The sequence below is a fragment of the Eucalyptus grandis genome, chromosome 6 (assembly GCF_016545825.1).
Source record: "Eucalyptus grandis isolate ANBG69807.140 chromosome 6, ASM1654582v1, whole genome shotgun sequence".
NCBI lineage: Eukaryota > Viridiplantae > Streptophyta > Magnoliopsida > Myrtales > Myrtaceae > Eucalyptus > Eucalyptus grandis.
The window spans coordinates 26,533,881-26,550,760 of record NC_052617.1 but is presented as its reverse complement, the minus strand read 5'-3'; the positions used below and the strand labels follow the sequence as shown (position 1 = coordinate 26,550,760).

The 16,880-nt window shown below is 39.7% G+C and overlaps 1 pseudogene; it reads right to left on the bottom strand.

Annotated features, from left to right (window-relative positions):
- Positions 1-467: 467 nt before the first annotated feature.
- On the bottom strand, positions 468-9,884 carry LOC120294408 (annotated as a pseudogene).
- Positions 9,885-16,880: the final 6,996 nt, after the last annotated feature.

Sequence of the window (16,880 nt, the reverse complement as noted above, 5' to 3'; positions counted from 1 at the left end):
TCATCCGCGCGACTCTCACTGCATGCGACTAGAGCTCCCCTCATTACCATCTGTGCGACTCTCACTGCATACGTCACAAACCCCACCCCCCTCGTTACCGTCCATACGACTTCAATCACATACGGCTCGCATGAAGACTCCTAAATCCATCCTGAGCCTTTTCTTCCACCTCTCCTCTCCAATCCTCGATCATATGAGTTCGAGTTCCAAGCAACCCGAAAGGATAGATGGAACTCGAAATGGCTTCACTTCACAAGATCGGAGAGTAGTCCAAACACGAAGATCACGACGGCTTTGTATTCATTAATATGACCTTGTTAATGGCCTGCTTACATCAATGTCTAATCTACCATCTCCTCACATCCGTCTCTCTATATATGTTACTGGCCATGGACTAAACTTATAAAACACGGCGCATCAATCGGATGATAAGGAAACAAAACGGTTGTTCAAAAAGAATCAACTCTTCATAGAGCTCTCGCGTTCCTGCCACCTTTTTTGCTAATGAACTCACATAACCGGCACGGCAAGGTGTCGAGGCTTGCCGCACGTGTGTTTCCATAATTACCTAATACACCACATCTTCTCCACACATGGTATTCGGCGGACGCCACCGGACCATTCACGAGGGACATAGACGAAAGTTGCCGATTCCTCCATGGAGCTAAACTTGTTCCTGTCTATGATTGAATCCGGAGGGACAAAGTCCATGACGTTGGGGGCACCGAAATAAATGGGGACCGCCCTGGAATCCAGAGCATAAAATAGCTTCTCCGTCACGTAATTGTCCGTCCAAGTGTTCTCAATTGTGAGAATAAACTTATAATGAGACATGGTGCAGTGCAAATGGTCCTACCCTTTTGGAGCGACACTGGCATCGTTGGCACGCTCGGGATAGGAAGAGTGCCTTGTCAAGACCGCCGACATTATCTAAGCACTTGCCAAACGAGTGGTGAGGCAGAAACTCAAGGATCTTCTTTGTGAGTTCGTTCCTTTGTGGAAGGCAACGAGAGGAAGACCAATAAACCAGCGTCTCCTGGGGTGCAAAACCAAGGCTTATTACATTTAAGGGATCATAAGTTAACAGGGAGAGAATCGAGAGGGACTGACGAGATGATTGCTCACATTGTCCTTATAAGAAGACCCGTGGTAATTTTGACCACCTTGGAAAAGTGATCCAGCATAAGTTGACTGGACATCGTCTTTAGCATGGTAACTGATGAAGATATCTTCTCGGCCTGATCTCCTACGTCCAGTCTCCATATCCATGTATACACATAGTGGATCTCCATTGCGCCACTGATATTAGCATGTTCAGTGAGAGAAGATACTCTCAATTAAAGCAGCAGCAGCAGCATGTAAACAAATTTCATGGAAGCAGATATCAATCAAGAAAACTATAGAAATCCATTCATGTCTAAGCACTTAAAATGATTATGGGCTGTGCCGGTGAAATAGTTTCAGTAGATTGGTCATTACCAAAAAGAAAAATCAATCAAGACAAACAGCAACAAGAATGGGACATGAAGAATCTATAAATGTAGAAGCATAAACCATCCATCTGACCAGGAATAAAAAACAATCCGCCATAGAAATTGATGCAGTTCAACATGAGGATTTCACGAATAACTGTTTCCTATTCCATAACAAATGTCTAGACAGCAGGAAAATTTCTTCTCGCCCTTTATTGGGGAACCTGAGTATGACAACAACGTGGAAAAGTGATTAAAAAAAAGAAGTCGAAGAAGATTTCAAGAGAAAAGAGTCGAGAGCAATAGGGAAAAACAATTTGCAATAGCTAGAACCGCCAACTCTCTGTTTCCAGGGTCACATATTGGCATTACAATGATATATTTGCACATGCACATATAGATGGATGGGACCAAAAAAGAGTTTAGCAGGCACAAAGAGGAGGCTATATAGTTTTTATGGACAAAAGCAAAGTAAAAAAGAGCTAGAATGGCCACCGTGTTACACGAAAATAGGATATGAATGAGGATTTCCAAGAAAATTGTTAAGCTGCAATTGTGCGAAATTGGAGCTGAACCCGAAAAAACAAGCTTCAAGGGGCAGCTTCCATGTGCTTATTTTTCCAACTTCATTGCAATGTCCATGTTCACACTTTAGTAAAAGAGCCTAAAGAGTAGCATTCTTATTGGAGAGCACCGATAAAAAAACCAAGTCGATGAAAAAATCTTCATGTTGGACTGCTATAGTTCACGAGTAGCTCAGACCACAACAGAAGAAGCAACTCAATTGGAAACTGAACCTAAGATTAGCTCACAGTGAAGGCAACCTAAACCACCAGGACCTCTGTCTACAAGATTGACCAAAGGTGATTTAAAGATCACATTCACGGATATTTTAAATTGACGACAGGCATGTTGCAATCTCAGACTAAGTTCATACGACTTTACTTTGACAAAAGCCGGTAGTCACAAATCCTTCGGTCAAAAACATTCAAGATTCTGTAAGTTCAGTGGGTTGGCTCAAGGGCCTTATGCCACTGTGCCATACAATGCCATACAATTCAAGATCATTCAATGATCCAACCTCTTACGTTTGGTAATAAGAATTCCAGCCAGCTTCTCTGTGATATCTGAGATTTTGGAAACATCATCAAAAGCTTGGATGTCTAGTATAACAAACAGGTTAGAAGTGGTTGGGACTGAGGACTAGATAACTGGTCACATATCTTTTTGCCAATGATGCAGTAATTCTTTGAAAGAAGCATGTAGGGTTGTTGCTCGACCTAGGGTGCAATCTTCTTCACTTCAAGATGAATATTAGCCAGAAAATTATCGTGTTAATCTAGAAGATGCAACTTCATGAAGATTCTAACTGACCTTTTGGGTTCCGCACTCGGTTCACTTTTCAAAAATTCTCTGCCAGTAGACAAGACTACACAAGCTGACAAATTTTCTGCTGTTAGGACATGTTTTGTGTTGGGATGACATGAATTATGGGCCTTCCATAGGTGCTGAAGTGATAGGTTTTACCAAAAGGAAAGTATGGGGGAAGGTCTCCCATTTATCCAAAGGACGGGAAGTTGCACTTTGACAAGCGCCCTCCAGATTGTTCTACTTATAATATACCTATCTTCCAATCCCATACCAATGACAATGATAAAATCCCAAACGGAATTCTGCGAAACCACACCGAAGTGCGAAGTACGTGGCCAGTAGCTTGGCAAGGTTTCCAAGTTAAATTACTTCAGCTCGTAGAACTTTCCCGCCACTCAAAACAAAGTGGCATCGCCACGCCTGCTAGAAATAAAACTGTGCTTGGAGGATTCACATTTCAGCCATCTAAATACTCTTGTAATGGATAGCTAACTGTTTCAGAAGGACATGCTCATCCCAGCAATGGATTTTTCCCCAGATCTAGAATTGTGGTGATGATTATTGTAACATCCCGGGCCCCACTGTGTAATATTGTCCGCTTTGGGTCACCCGCTCTGGCGCGGACGCACCGCCATCCCAGCCACGGTCTCTTCCCTCACGGCTTTAAAACGCGTTACACAGCTTAGAGGAACCCAAGCTTATAAGCTGACCAAGATCTCCCTCCCTAGGCGATGTGGGACAAGAGAGGAGGTTGTTACACTCTCCACCTCTTAACAGAATAGCGTCCTCGCTATGGCCCCACGGGCGTCAGAACAGCATTCGAGCTGTGGTCCCACACGCGGTCGGGAGTCGGCTCTGATACCACTTGTAACATCTCGGGCCCCACTGTGTAATATTGTCCGCTTTGGGTCACCCGCCCTGGCGCGGACGCACCGCCATCCCAGCCACGGTCTCTTCCCTCACGGCTTTAAAACGCGTTACACTCTCCACCTCTTAACAGAATAGCGTCCTCTTAACAGAATAGCGTCCTCGCTATGGCCCCACGGGCGTCAGAACAGCATTTGAGCTGTGGTCCCACACGCGGTCGGGAGTCGGCTCTGATACCACTTGTAACATCCCGGGCCCCACTGTGTAATATTGTCCGCTTTGGGTCACCCGCCCTGGCGCGGACGCACCGCCATCCCAGCCACGGTCTCTTCCCTCACGGCTTTAAAACGCGTTACACAGGTTAGAGGAACCCAAGCTTATAAGCTGACCAAGATCTCCCTCCCTAGGCGATGTGGGACAAGAGAGGAGGTTGTTACACTTATTGCTCCCCAAAAATATATGGCACTCTGCTTTAATTCTAATCCTGCTCTTCCCAGATCTAACAGATTTGGTTAGAAGAAAACTTGATGCCTTTGTAATTTAGAGTTGATCTAGAATATAGATACATTAAACAAATACAAGATTATGAATTCCATCACTCCAAAAATTTCAATGCCATCTTCTCTAATTGACAAAAGAATTGAAATGCAGATAATTTTGTGGCACATGTCGCTTGAAAACTTGCTAATATGCACATTCCCTCGATTGTAGATCTTTTTTTCAGTTTCATAAAAAGCCCAAATTCGAGGTCAAGTCCCAATGTTACCATAATTTTTTTCTATCCCATAAAATCCAAACTTTAGGTCCAATTCTAATTCTACATCAAACATTTTCTTTGTCCCATAAAAATATCAACTATTACTTGAGTCCCAAATTTACCCTCGTTAACCTTCCATCCAAAATTAGACAGAAAACTCCAAAGTACAAGCTATTCGAGCGGCTGAGCACAAGCTATCCAAACACTAGAGATGGAAGACTACAAAGCATGAGAAATTGAAGACTAAGTGCAAATTGGAAGATCCTTCACCGAGATGGAAGGAAGACTCTCTCAAGAGTAAGAGCGACCGAAGAAAACCAATTCTAATTACTCTAAATTTTTACCCTAATTTCAAATCCAATAATATGTTGTTTGGGCTGACTTGGAAATTTATCTCTAAAAGACATCTTCTTGGATTTGTAATTTGGGAAAAAAGCCTAGAACAATGATGCGGAAATGCCACGTAAGATCACTAAGGGCAATTTGTACTAAGGCTTAACATGGGCAACTATGAGACTTAACTAAAAATTGGTAGTTTTTTATGAGACAAAAAAAAAAATTTATGATATAATTGGGGCTGGACTTGGAGTTGGGGGGGTTTTTAGGAGATAAAAAATGCAAATAGAAAAGTGCTAGTTTTTATGTTTTTTATAAGTGGGTCTGACTGTGTATTGTGTCTAGTCTGGTGATTAGGTAATGTAGCTTTTTGTTTAGGTAGTTTTGATAATGTTCACTGTGTTGAGTTGTGTTTCCTATAGTGGGACATCTCTCTTTTCCACCACTATGTTTGGCTACGTACAATGTTTTGGAAGCAAGAAATGCTAGTGAATGTTTAGTGCCTGTGGTACTGGAATTTGTTCAAGGTTTTGAGTTGGATCATTATTTGTGGTTTTAGTTGTATAAATAGGTCTTGTCATGGAAGGTGATGGAGATGCTGCATTTGGTTTTATATTGTACAATTCAGTGTGCTGAGTTGCATGTTTGCAAATGTTTTTGCGGTCTAAGTTGGCTGCTCAAGTTTACAGGAGAGAAGAAACTGGCAGGACATTTAAATAATTTAGATAAATTCCGCATCGATTATGAAAATTCAAAGACTGTGTTCCATGCATTGAAAATAATGCGATTCTATTATGTAATTTTAGTAAAGTTGATGACAAAAAAGAAGAAATTAATACGGAAACTTTTGTATTCAAGATCAATAAGGATTACAACTCAATAGGTCTTTCGCCAACATTAGAAACAAATAAATCGAAAAGAAAAAATTGGAGATCTAAAAAAATTAACTACAAGATGCTTTGCATCATCTAAGACACAACTTCATATCAGCAAACCCCTATTAAAAGGTGCCATAGATATGAGAATGCTTTATCATAGCACAAAACATAAATAAAGGTTCTTCTGCATCCTTTCATATTACAACTGCAGTCGACTCTGACTTTGGCTCAAGCACCTTTCCTCCTTTTCCTTCATTTCAAGGCCTTCAATGTGTTTTCTACAAGTGAAACAATAGAAACTGGAGTCACTTGAATCTATGCTTAAAAAGTTCTTTTCGTTGTTTTTTTTTTTTTTTCAAGTAAAAGGATTTCAAAACAAGGAGGTACACTTAAAATACAGCAAAGAGAACCATTTGCTAACGCTCACTTGAAAATTCATGAGCTTCTTATTCTTATTCCCATCCTTTAGAAAACCACATAAAGAAAAAATGGTTTCATGAGCTTCTTCACTGAATTAACACTCATTAATGAATGGATTACAAATTTTGACTTTAGTTGTTTGGAATTATTATACATACACAAGGCATCAATTAAGAAATCCCACGAATCTAAGGATCTCTTATGAACCATTATAACTTTTGCCTTCAACTTTTAGCCACCATTCATCTTATGAGCGACGAGTTCAATTGACGCCTCAACATATGCTATTCTAGAATTTCACCCTCCGCCGCTCACTGGCAACCATCATTGATTGTCGTAGAAACAAATTAAGCACAAAGGCATGGTGAACAGAGATATAGAAGAAACAAAAGTTCAGTAGCGTACTCAGCAACTATAAAATTATATCTAGAATATTGTCCAATAATTAACAAATCGATTAATAATATATTGATTATATCAAAACTTCTTCAAATTGAGCAATTCCATAAATTAATTCATGATAGTATCTCGGGGACATATCATCAAACAAGTCATATACGCTTGACAAAGGAGAAACAATGCATTAACAAGCTCAAATTTGATACTAATATTGCACTAATCCAATTCTGGACGATTGTAATCAACAATAATCAACTCAAACCATCATGGAAATTAACATAAATTTAGAAGAAGACATCTCAGCATGTACACATATGTATAATGATTTTCATTTCATTGACCCAATTTAGGGAGGAAAAAAAAAAAGAGAACAAAAGAAATATAAGAACAAATAATTGGTTGTCAGAAGGGCCGCTCCTAGTTTCCGCCACCCTCTCCTCCGTGTGAGCGACCAAGTGCAAGCCTGGATAGGAAGAGACTGACCGCTGTGAAGTGCGACCCAGGCGACGCCACCCGGGTCTCGCGACCTACGAAATCTGATGTGGAAAATACTCCACAAAATGTCCCTGTTCCTTTTTCTAAATATTGAGAGAAGCTAGGGCTTAGTTTTTCTTCCTCAATTCGTGCGACACTTCGTGCTCTGAAGATTAGGAAAATTAGGGCTTGCCTTTGCTTCTTCAATTCTCGTTGAAAGAGAGATTCGCTCTCGATGACATGAAGCCAGAGCCAACGAGCTTCCCCATCCTTCGCCCATCAGCCCTTCTCCGTGCATTAGCTACTCGAGTCATTACACTCGAAGGAATTAATCACAGACAGGAATTGCAATGTCAGATTTTGTGCCGACGTGGAATTGCCATGTCTTAATGGTAATTTTTCATGAACGGTAGATTTGAGACTAAAGCAAAAGTTGAGGGATTTTTCAAGACATAAAATTGTTTTGGGCAGATTTGGGACTAAACTAAGCTTGACGTTTTTCATTTTTAATGGAATCTGCCACAATAAAATAGGGAGGGATCATAATATGCAAGAGATTCCTGAAATTTTGTTTTCAATTTTTGTAATGTATTCCCATTATTTGTATTTGAGGATTTCCAATCTTGGCTTGTGATGTAATTGAGGATTGCCTATCAATTTCAAAATATCATCATTTGCGGTATTAAAGAATTGTTTCTTAAGAATAGCATTTTTTTTTGTGCTAATCTTTTGCGGTGTTGTTGGGTGGTAAAGTTGATGCAAGCCTAGGGGAGGCTTTCTCAAACAATAGGATCGGGAGAGTGACTCGCGCACAAGAAACGGGATGAACAGAAATTTCAGCACTGCACAAGCTCAGGAGAACAGTCGTATCTTTGTCGATACAGATCGGATCGACCTGATTCCAAAGCCAAATGAACAAAGACTTCTGGATCTACAATTTCTCTGTTTTGGGTTTTCTGAAATAAGCACTGTAAGATAGTCGAAATTGGGTTGGAAGTAACGAACAGAACAGGAAAAGATAGGAACTTCGTTGGTTGCTCTTCTAGGCCTCCAAGGAAGTTGAAAGGGACACCGATTCTTCTAGATCGATGACTGCAACTCTTCAAGGATGCAGATTTCAAAAGCTCCGACTCTTCAAGGATGGAGTGAAAACTCTTCTAGGTTTTCAAGGAGATGAACTCTACAAGGTTCACGATACTTGCTTCAAAGCAAAGTTTTTCATTTATCAAAAGTCATCTGTCTTCTACAAGGGATTGGCTTATATCATCAAAGAAATAAAAACAGAACGTTGAAACTAGGAGAAATAAAGACAAAGCGTTGAAAACTAGGAGAAATAAAAACGGAGCATTGAAAATAGGAGAAATAGTAAAGAGCATGGAAACTATAAGCTAGTAAAAGTCATGTGAGCTCCCAAGGTGTCTTTCAAGCTTCCGGAATGGACTCAAGATGTCGTTATGGCTTCTCGGTTTCGTTGAGCTTTAATGTGGGCCGATCTTCTTGGTCGAGAGAGTCGGTCTTCAATGTGGGCTGCATCATCCTCCCCATCTTTAAAAGAATTCGTCCTCGAATTCTTGCCATCATCATCAGAAGAATCTCCCACCCTACTAGGTGCCAACGTAATCTTCTTGCCTCCAAATTCAAAAGAATATGTATTTCGATAACCATCATGCATATTCCTCTTATCGAATTGCCATGGTCGACCAAGAATAATGTGACTAGCATCCATCGGCAGAACATCACACCATATTTTGTCACTATAAACAGAACCAATGGACAAATTAACAAGGCATCGTTTTGAAATAGTTATCTCAGCGCCTTTCTTCAACCATGACATTTTATAAGGCGTAGGGTGCGTTTTTAATTCCAACTTCAGCTTGTTTGCCGATACTTCAGAAATTATATTCTCACAACAACCAGAGTCAATAATTAATTGACACACCTTTCCCATGATTGTACAAGCAGAATGAAAAATATTGGTACGCAACCACCTATCTCCAGTGTCGTCTCGAGGAGCAAGAAAAATTTTCCTCACCATAAGAAGTTCGCCAATGTCAGCATGCACTATTTGTTCATCATCCGCAGCTTCTTCATCATTTTTCAACTCCTCTTCAAGTGGATTCTCAGCATTCTCATCAGAATCATCATCCACCAAAAAGGCTTTACCAGCTGGTCGATTCTTATTGATTCGCCAATTGCTAGCACGATGACCCAACTCCCCACAAGAATAGCAACGTATTTCGGATGTAGCAGGTTGCTTTGAAACATGGGGTTGAATAGAAGGCTTACTAGCAGATTGCTGTCTCCGAGAATGAGAGCGCTCCATTTTGAGTGCCCGTTGGTGTGCATCTCCTAAGTCCCAAATGTCGAGGACTTCCAAGGCGTCTTGAATGTAAAATTGAAGACCGTTCAAGTATTTGTTCACAAGCACATCCTCTGGGTCCTGGATATTGTTACGAATCACCAACTCATTGAATTCATTGGTGTATTGGTCCACCGTTCGCGTACCTTGTTTTAGATTTTGGTACTGTTGGTAGAGCTCTCTCTTATATCCTTTGGGAAGAAAATATTTTTGAATCTTACCCTCCATCTTTCTCCACAAAGTGATTGGTGCTTTGCCAACGGCTTGGCGAGTTTGTTTTTCACGTCTCCACCAAGCAATCGCCTTTCCTCGGAATCACATAGCAATGATCCCAACGCGACGATTCTCCGGAACATTTCGATGCTCAAACACCTCATTCACAACTGTTATCCAATCAACAATTTCATCAGGAGACTCATTACCTGTAAATTCTGGAACATCTTTCTTGACTTCCTTTTCCCAATCTGGCTCACGAATATGTTGTAAACGATGTCGAACATGCCTCCGACCGTGAATAGATTGAACACTCTCCGAAGAGGAAGAGTCACCATGGGAATCTTCAGTCCTGGAACGGGGTGGAGAATTATTTGCTTCAGCCCTCAAACGCTGAACTTCTTGCGTCAATTCATCAATTTGTTGTTGCATATTCTCAGCGAGTGTGTGCAATTCATTGAGGGGAATGGTTCTGCCGCCACGACGTCTAGCTTGTCTTAGAGGCATTGTCCTCTCCTCCAAAGCTCTGATACCAAATGATGCAAGCCTAGGGGAGGCTTTCTCAAACAATAGGATCGGGAGAGTGACTCGCGCACAAGAAACGGGATGAACAGAAATTTCAGCACTGTGCAAGCTCAGGAGAACAGTCGTATCTTTGTCGATACAGATCGGATCGACCTGATTCCAAAGCCAAATGAACAAAGACTTCTGGATCTACAATTTCTCTGTTTTGGGTTTTCTGAAATAAGCACTGTAAGATAGTCGAAATTGGGTTGGAAGTAACGAACAGAACAGGAAAAGATAGGAACTTCGTTGGTTGCTCTTCTAGGCCTCCAAGGAAGTTGAAAGGGACACCGATTCTTCTAGATCGATGACTGCAACTCTTCAAGGATGCAGATTTCAAAAGCTCCGACTCTTCAAGGACGGAGTGAAAACTCTTCTAGGTTTTCAAGGAGATGAACTCTACAAGGTTCACGATACTTGCTTCAAAGCAAAGTTTTTTCATTTATCAAAAGTCATCTGTCTTCTACAAGGGATTGGCTTATATCATCAAAGAAATAAAAACAGAATGTTGAAACTAGGAGAAATAAAGACAAAGCGTTGAAAACTAGGAGAAATAAAAACGGAGCATTGAAAATAGGAGAAATAGTAAAGAGCATGGAAACTATAAGCTAGTAAAAGTCATGTGAGCTCCCAAGGTGTCTTTCAAGCTTCCGAAATGGACTCAAGATGTCGTTATGGCTTCTCGGTTTCGTTGAACTTTAATGTGGGCCGATCTTCTTGGTCGAGAGAGTCGGTCTTCAATGTGGGCTGGGCTGCATCAAAAGTCAAGCTAGGAAGTGGAATCATGCAGAATGCAATTCTCCGCTTGACATGATCACCTCTTTTTTATCTGCAAATTAATCCATTTGCTATAAAATCAGCATCTCTTATCAACAATAGAAATGTGTCCCAACGCCCATCATTTAATTTGAAATTTTGTGGTACTGCAATTATTGGTGATAAGATTAACCATAAGTCACAATTGACTAGTCCTAATGTTGGAGAATTTAGTATAATGATGCGGGTGGTCTTGTATATCCATGGGAAAGAAAAATGGCATTTAATGAACATTCCCACCTTATTTGGCTGTAGACAGATATTCCCATATTAATTAGGACCAAGTTCATGTTGGAGGTGAAGCAAAATATCTTTAAGGGTTTCTTTGTCTTTTCTACTTATTTTGCTTTTAGTTAAAAGCTATACTTTATATTAGCGATAGTTAGGCGCTAGCCATTGAAAGGGCTAGTACGCACACCTAGAGGGGGGTGAATAGGTGTGTATAATGATTTTCTTTTTTGTAAGTCTTAATAAAATAGATCGCCTTTGGATGATACTAATAAACTCATAATGTAAACAGTTTTGAACAATTCTATAAAGCAGTTAAGTAAAGTAACGAGTTAGATAAGGAGGTTAGGATAAGAGAATTTAAACACAAGGTTTATAGTGGTTCGGCTTAAGCCAAGCCTACGTTCACTCTCCCGCATTGACAGCCCACCGGCTGGATTCCACTATAAATCAAAAGAGATTATACAGCTTGTGATTTTGGACTTCCTCAATGGAGAGTCTCAGCTAGTCTCTTCACAAAATCTCACTATGAGCTTCTCTCTTTTGTATACAATTTGAACTCAATGAATTGAAAGAATGAGGAACTAAGAGAATCAGACTTTGAAATTCTTCTTTCACGCACTACCTCGAACAACTAGAGAGTCCGCCTTAAATACTCTTTCATGCCTTCACGATCGTTGTCACTTTCCAAAGGAATTCTTCCAATCGACCCATTGGATAGAATCAATTAAGGTAATCTCAAGTCGTCAATTATGTTGGCCCATACAATCAGGATCTTTGATTTCCATAAGTAGAACATTCTAAGTTTGCTTCGCCTTTCAAACGATCTTCAAATCGAACTAGATTCCAATAAGAATAATCAATCTTGAAGATGATATATCCAGCCAAAAAGGTCTTCCAAAAACATACGAATCGAATCCTTGAAGATAATCTGTCATCTGGATAAGTCTTCTTTCTTCGTCTGGAACTGTCAATGATAATAGACTTTAAGTCTTGAGTCTAGCGGTCTTTAGACTTTGATAACAGAGTATGGAGTTCTTGAGACTTTAACACTTGAGTCCGGAAGTCTTCGGACTAGACCGATGGAAACATTTTGTCAACTTCAAAATAATAAAGAAGTTTTCTCCAACAATCACCTCCTTTTGATGGTGACAAAACTTTCTTGCAGATTTGAAAACTTTTTGTCCTGCAAAACAACACTTAAGCAAAACATGATATCTTATAAAAGATGAGTTGATTAGGACATGGATAATATCATTTTCGCAACCACAGAAAACATGTTAGTCCTGCAAGATAACTATCCTTTCATAATCAATATCATGGCCTAAGTTATTGCAAGCATCAAAAGATCAAATTAGGTTACTTAACAGTCAAACAGTCCAAAGTCAAAAGTCCAATCCACAACCAAACAAAAGATAAGTCCAAAAATAAATCAAACCAAAAGTAAAGCAATTCAAAGTCAAATCTGCATCAACTTCTCCCCCTTTTTGTCAATAGCAAAAAGTGGAGAACGAATAAAAAGAGCTGTTTGAAAATAGTTGGGTCAAAGTCAAGGCTATTTTGGCAAGCAAATAAACTGGAATTCTCCCATAGAATTTACTGTCTTCTCAAGCTTTGCGAGAGTCTCCTTCAGTGGCTGTAAATCTTCACCCTTCACATTAGTCTGCACTTGAGTCGTCAGGGCGAATAGCTGTTCTTGCAATGACACCGAAGTAGCCATGAAAGCTTTCTTGAGATCCTTCATCTCATACTCCATACCATATTGTTGTCTCCTTAAATCCAAATGGATGTCCAGTAGTCTCAAAAAGTTTGCTATTTGTTTTGGTGCAGCACTGGGTCTAGCCGATTCTGTTCCAGGAGTTTTGAAAATGGATGGATGTTCAGTAGTTTGTCCACCGCGACTAGGAGTGGATGCCTCAAAGTCCGCTTCTAGATAATGAGAGGCATACACATCCTCTAGATCTGCTGCAGATCGATTCACATCACTAGTAAAGATAGGTGAAGAAATATCTCGTTTTTCAACAGCCCCTCCTGTTTGTGTGCCGTCAGGTGGAGTGGTGAATTCTTCTTCCTGTTCAACTTTAGCTTCAGAGTGATGTTTTTCTTTGTCTTGGGCTCCAGAAGTTCCATTCCCTGTCTTCTCAGAGTTGCTCAACAAGAAAACAGCCAAAGTTGGCTCGACCATTTTCTTCCTCTTCTTCTCTTTCTTTCTCTCCTTCTTCTCTTCTTTCTTCCTCTTCCTCTATCTCTTCTCTTGTCTCTTGAAGGCTGACGAACCTGTTCAAGTTCCTTAAGGCTGAAAGAGTCATCTCGTCCTCATCTACTTCATCCTGCAAGATGAGAGTTCTCTTCTTTTTTACTAGAGCATCAATGGGTTCCTTGCCTTTTCTTTTGGCCGCTACAAGTCTTGTTTCGCCTTGACGGGAGACTTCTCCTTCATGCGCTCTAACACCTTGTTAAGATCTTTCAGACGCATCTTGGTGATTATTTTAAATCCAATCACCATTGGAGCAATGCTTCTCAAACACAAAGGTGCAATAATGTGAATTTTGAAATGTCTGAAAAAGCGCGTGATAAGAGCAGAATAAGGGAGTTGTCCTTTATCTTTCACCACTGTCCTATACATGTGAAACAGGATGGTGTGAGGCAGAGAGAATTCGTAGCCAGCATTGATGGCATACATCAACTTTGCTTCGGAATGAGAGACATTAGTCTTGGATGTTGATTTTGGACGGATGCAGTTGATCACGATTTTATGTAGCAAGATATTGGAGGCATTCATCCTAGTGTAAGAGATCTTACCTTCAACAAATCTGTCTTTTACCAACTCCAATGTAGCGTGAGCAATGGACACACCGATTGGTTGAAAACTCGTTCTTTTCACCCCAATTAAGTCAACCAAAGTGTCTACATCCACCAAAAACTTTTTATTCCTAACTGTGAAAGAGAATCTATTTGCATCCAAAAAGGATAGATTCGAATAAAAGTAGGCTGTGTGTTCCGGATAAGCAGTTGTAGATTCAGAACAAAAATGCTCCAATTGAAGAAGTGCAAACTTCTCTCGTAGATTTACTTTTACTGAATCGAGAAAATCAAAGTCTACACTCCTAGGGTTTATCACCCCTCTTTTCAGCAATTTTGAATAAACTTTCTTATGCTCCTTAGAGCGAAAAATGCTCGCTCCATCACCACCAGCATTGACAGCCACTCCCATCCTAGGTGAAAATGTGTAAACATTCATTCGTCGTCGTCCTTCCCTTCTAGTTGATTAAACGTGCCAAAACGCAGATCACTAGGAAAAATTGCAAAGGTCTTTTCAGCCAACCCTTTTTCTGCAATGCCCAATTTCTCCATATTGCGCAAGAATAAAGTTTCATTCTTGTAGCCTCTCTCTCTCTCAGATATTCATCGATCAAGGACACAGCAATGCCTCCTTCTTTCAACTTAGGATAAAAGCTTGAAAGCAACTTTAGGAGCCAGCGTTCTTACAGGTTCAATATCCTCCACTATTTCTTCTTCTAGTTGAGGCGATGGAGGAGACTGACGCTATTGAGAATGTTGTTGTTGCTGACTCGATTGCTGCTGTTGAGGAGAGTCATCTTCCTCGGTCAGATCGAATGAGTAGGACCCTCAAGCATGCATTGCGGTCCCCTGTTTGGGATTCTCGAAGACTTTCTTGAAGACATTGTCGCTCTAAGGGAAAAATTCTTGTACTTGCTCAAAAAAGATGAAATCTTTTGGATTAAACAAGAGTGAAAGTGAAAGCAAGTGGGAGCTTTGTATTCTAGGGTTCGAGAGTGGAAATGGAGAAGACAACAATAGATAGTATTTATAGCAGGTAAATCAGGGTGTACGAAGCGTCACAAAGGAAAAAGTAAAAACTGCCTTTTTCAAAAATGAAAAACTGTCTTTTTGCAAAAGAAAAACTGTCATTAATTCAAATCTTGAAAAGATAAATTCTAAATTTGACATATCAATATACCAAATCAAAAAAATCTAAAAATAAAAACTTATGCATTTTGAAAGAATTAACTTACAGTCGTAACTCTTAGTCATTCTGAGTCTGAACACCTTTAGATTGTACCTCTGAGTGTGGACACTTTCAGACTTTATCTGATAGAAGATATGATATTTAGTCTGGTGCGAATAGACTCAAAAAGGCTTTTCTCCAGTGGCTTTATAAATATGTCTGCCAATTGATTCTTTGAGTCAATGAATTGAATCATAACTTCTCCATTCTAAACATGATCTCTAATAAAATGATGTCGAATTTCTATATGGTTTGCCCTTGAATGAAGAATTGGATTCTTTGTGAGATTAATGGCGCTGGTGTTGTCACATTTGATCTTGGTGCATGATTCTTCAATTCCAAAGTCGTTTAGTTGTTGCTGTATCCACAAGATTTGAGAGCAGCAACTTCCAAGAGCCACATATTCTGCTTCGGCTATTGAAAGAGCTACGGTACTCTGTTTTCTCAAAAACCATGATACCAACTTGTTACCAAGCAGTTGACATGTACCAGAAGTACTCTTTCTGTCCACTTTACATCTTGCTAAATCTACGTCTGAATATACAATGAGAGTAAAGTCTCATTCTTTGGAATACCATAGACCTAGCTTTGGAGTTGTTGCAACGTATTTAATGATGTGCTTTGTAGCAGTGAAGTGAGGTTCTTTGGAATTTGATTGGAATCTAACACAGATACAAACACTAAACAAAATGTCATGTCTAGATGCAGTAAGGTAAAGAAGTGAACCATTAATACTCCTGTATAGCTTTTGATCTACACTCTTTCCTTCTTCATCCTTATCCAGCTTTGAAGAACTTGACATAGGCGTCTCTATCTTTTTGCAATTCTCTATTTTGAACTTATTGATGAAATCCTTTGCATACTTTTCTTGGTAAATGAAAATCCCTTCCTTGGATTGTTTAACTTGTAATCCTAGAAAGAAAGTTAACTCACCCATCATGCTCATTTCGAATTCATCCTGCATGCATCTGGAGAACTTCTTGCACAGATTTTCATTAGGTGAACCAAATATAATATCATCGACATAAATCTGAAGAAGTAGAAAATCTTTACCTTCTCTTTTGATAAACAAGATAGTATCTACTTTTTCTTTAACAAAACCATTTTGAATTAGAAATTTACTTAACCTTTCATACCAAGCTCGAGGTGCCTACTTTAATCCATATATGGCCTTTTTCAGTCTATAAACTAAGTCTGGCTTTCTTAGATCTTCAAAACCATGTGATTGTTCCACATAGACTTCCTATTGGATAAATACATTTAGGAATGCACTTTTCACGTCCATTTGAAATAACCTGAAATTTTTATAGCAAGCAAAAACAAGTAATAATCTAATTGCTTCTAACCTCGCTATTAGTGCATAGGTCTCGTCATAGTCTATCCCTTCTTCTTGCGTATATCCTTTGGCCATAAGTCTTGCTTTGTTCCTGATCACTTTTCATTGCTCGTCTATCTTGTTCCTGAAAACCTATTTAGTTCCAATAATAGACTTACCTTTAGGTTTAGGAATTAACTCCCAAACATCGTTGATGCTGAACTGTCTGAGCTCTTCTTGCATAGCTTCAATCCAGCTTTCATCAGCCAAGGCTTCATCTACAGTTTTGGGTTCAATCTCATAAACAAGTAATAAAGCACTAGACTTTTCATGCCTTTTGGATCTGGTGCGAACTCCTTCATCAATGTTGCCAATGATGAG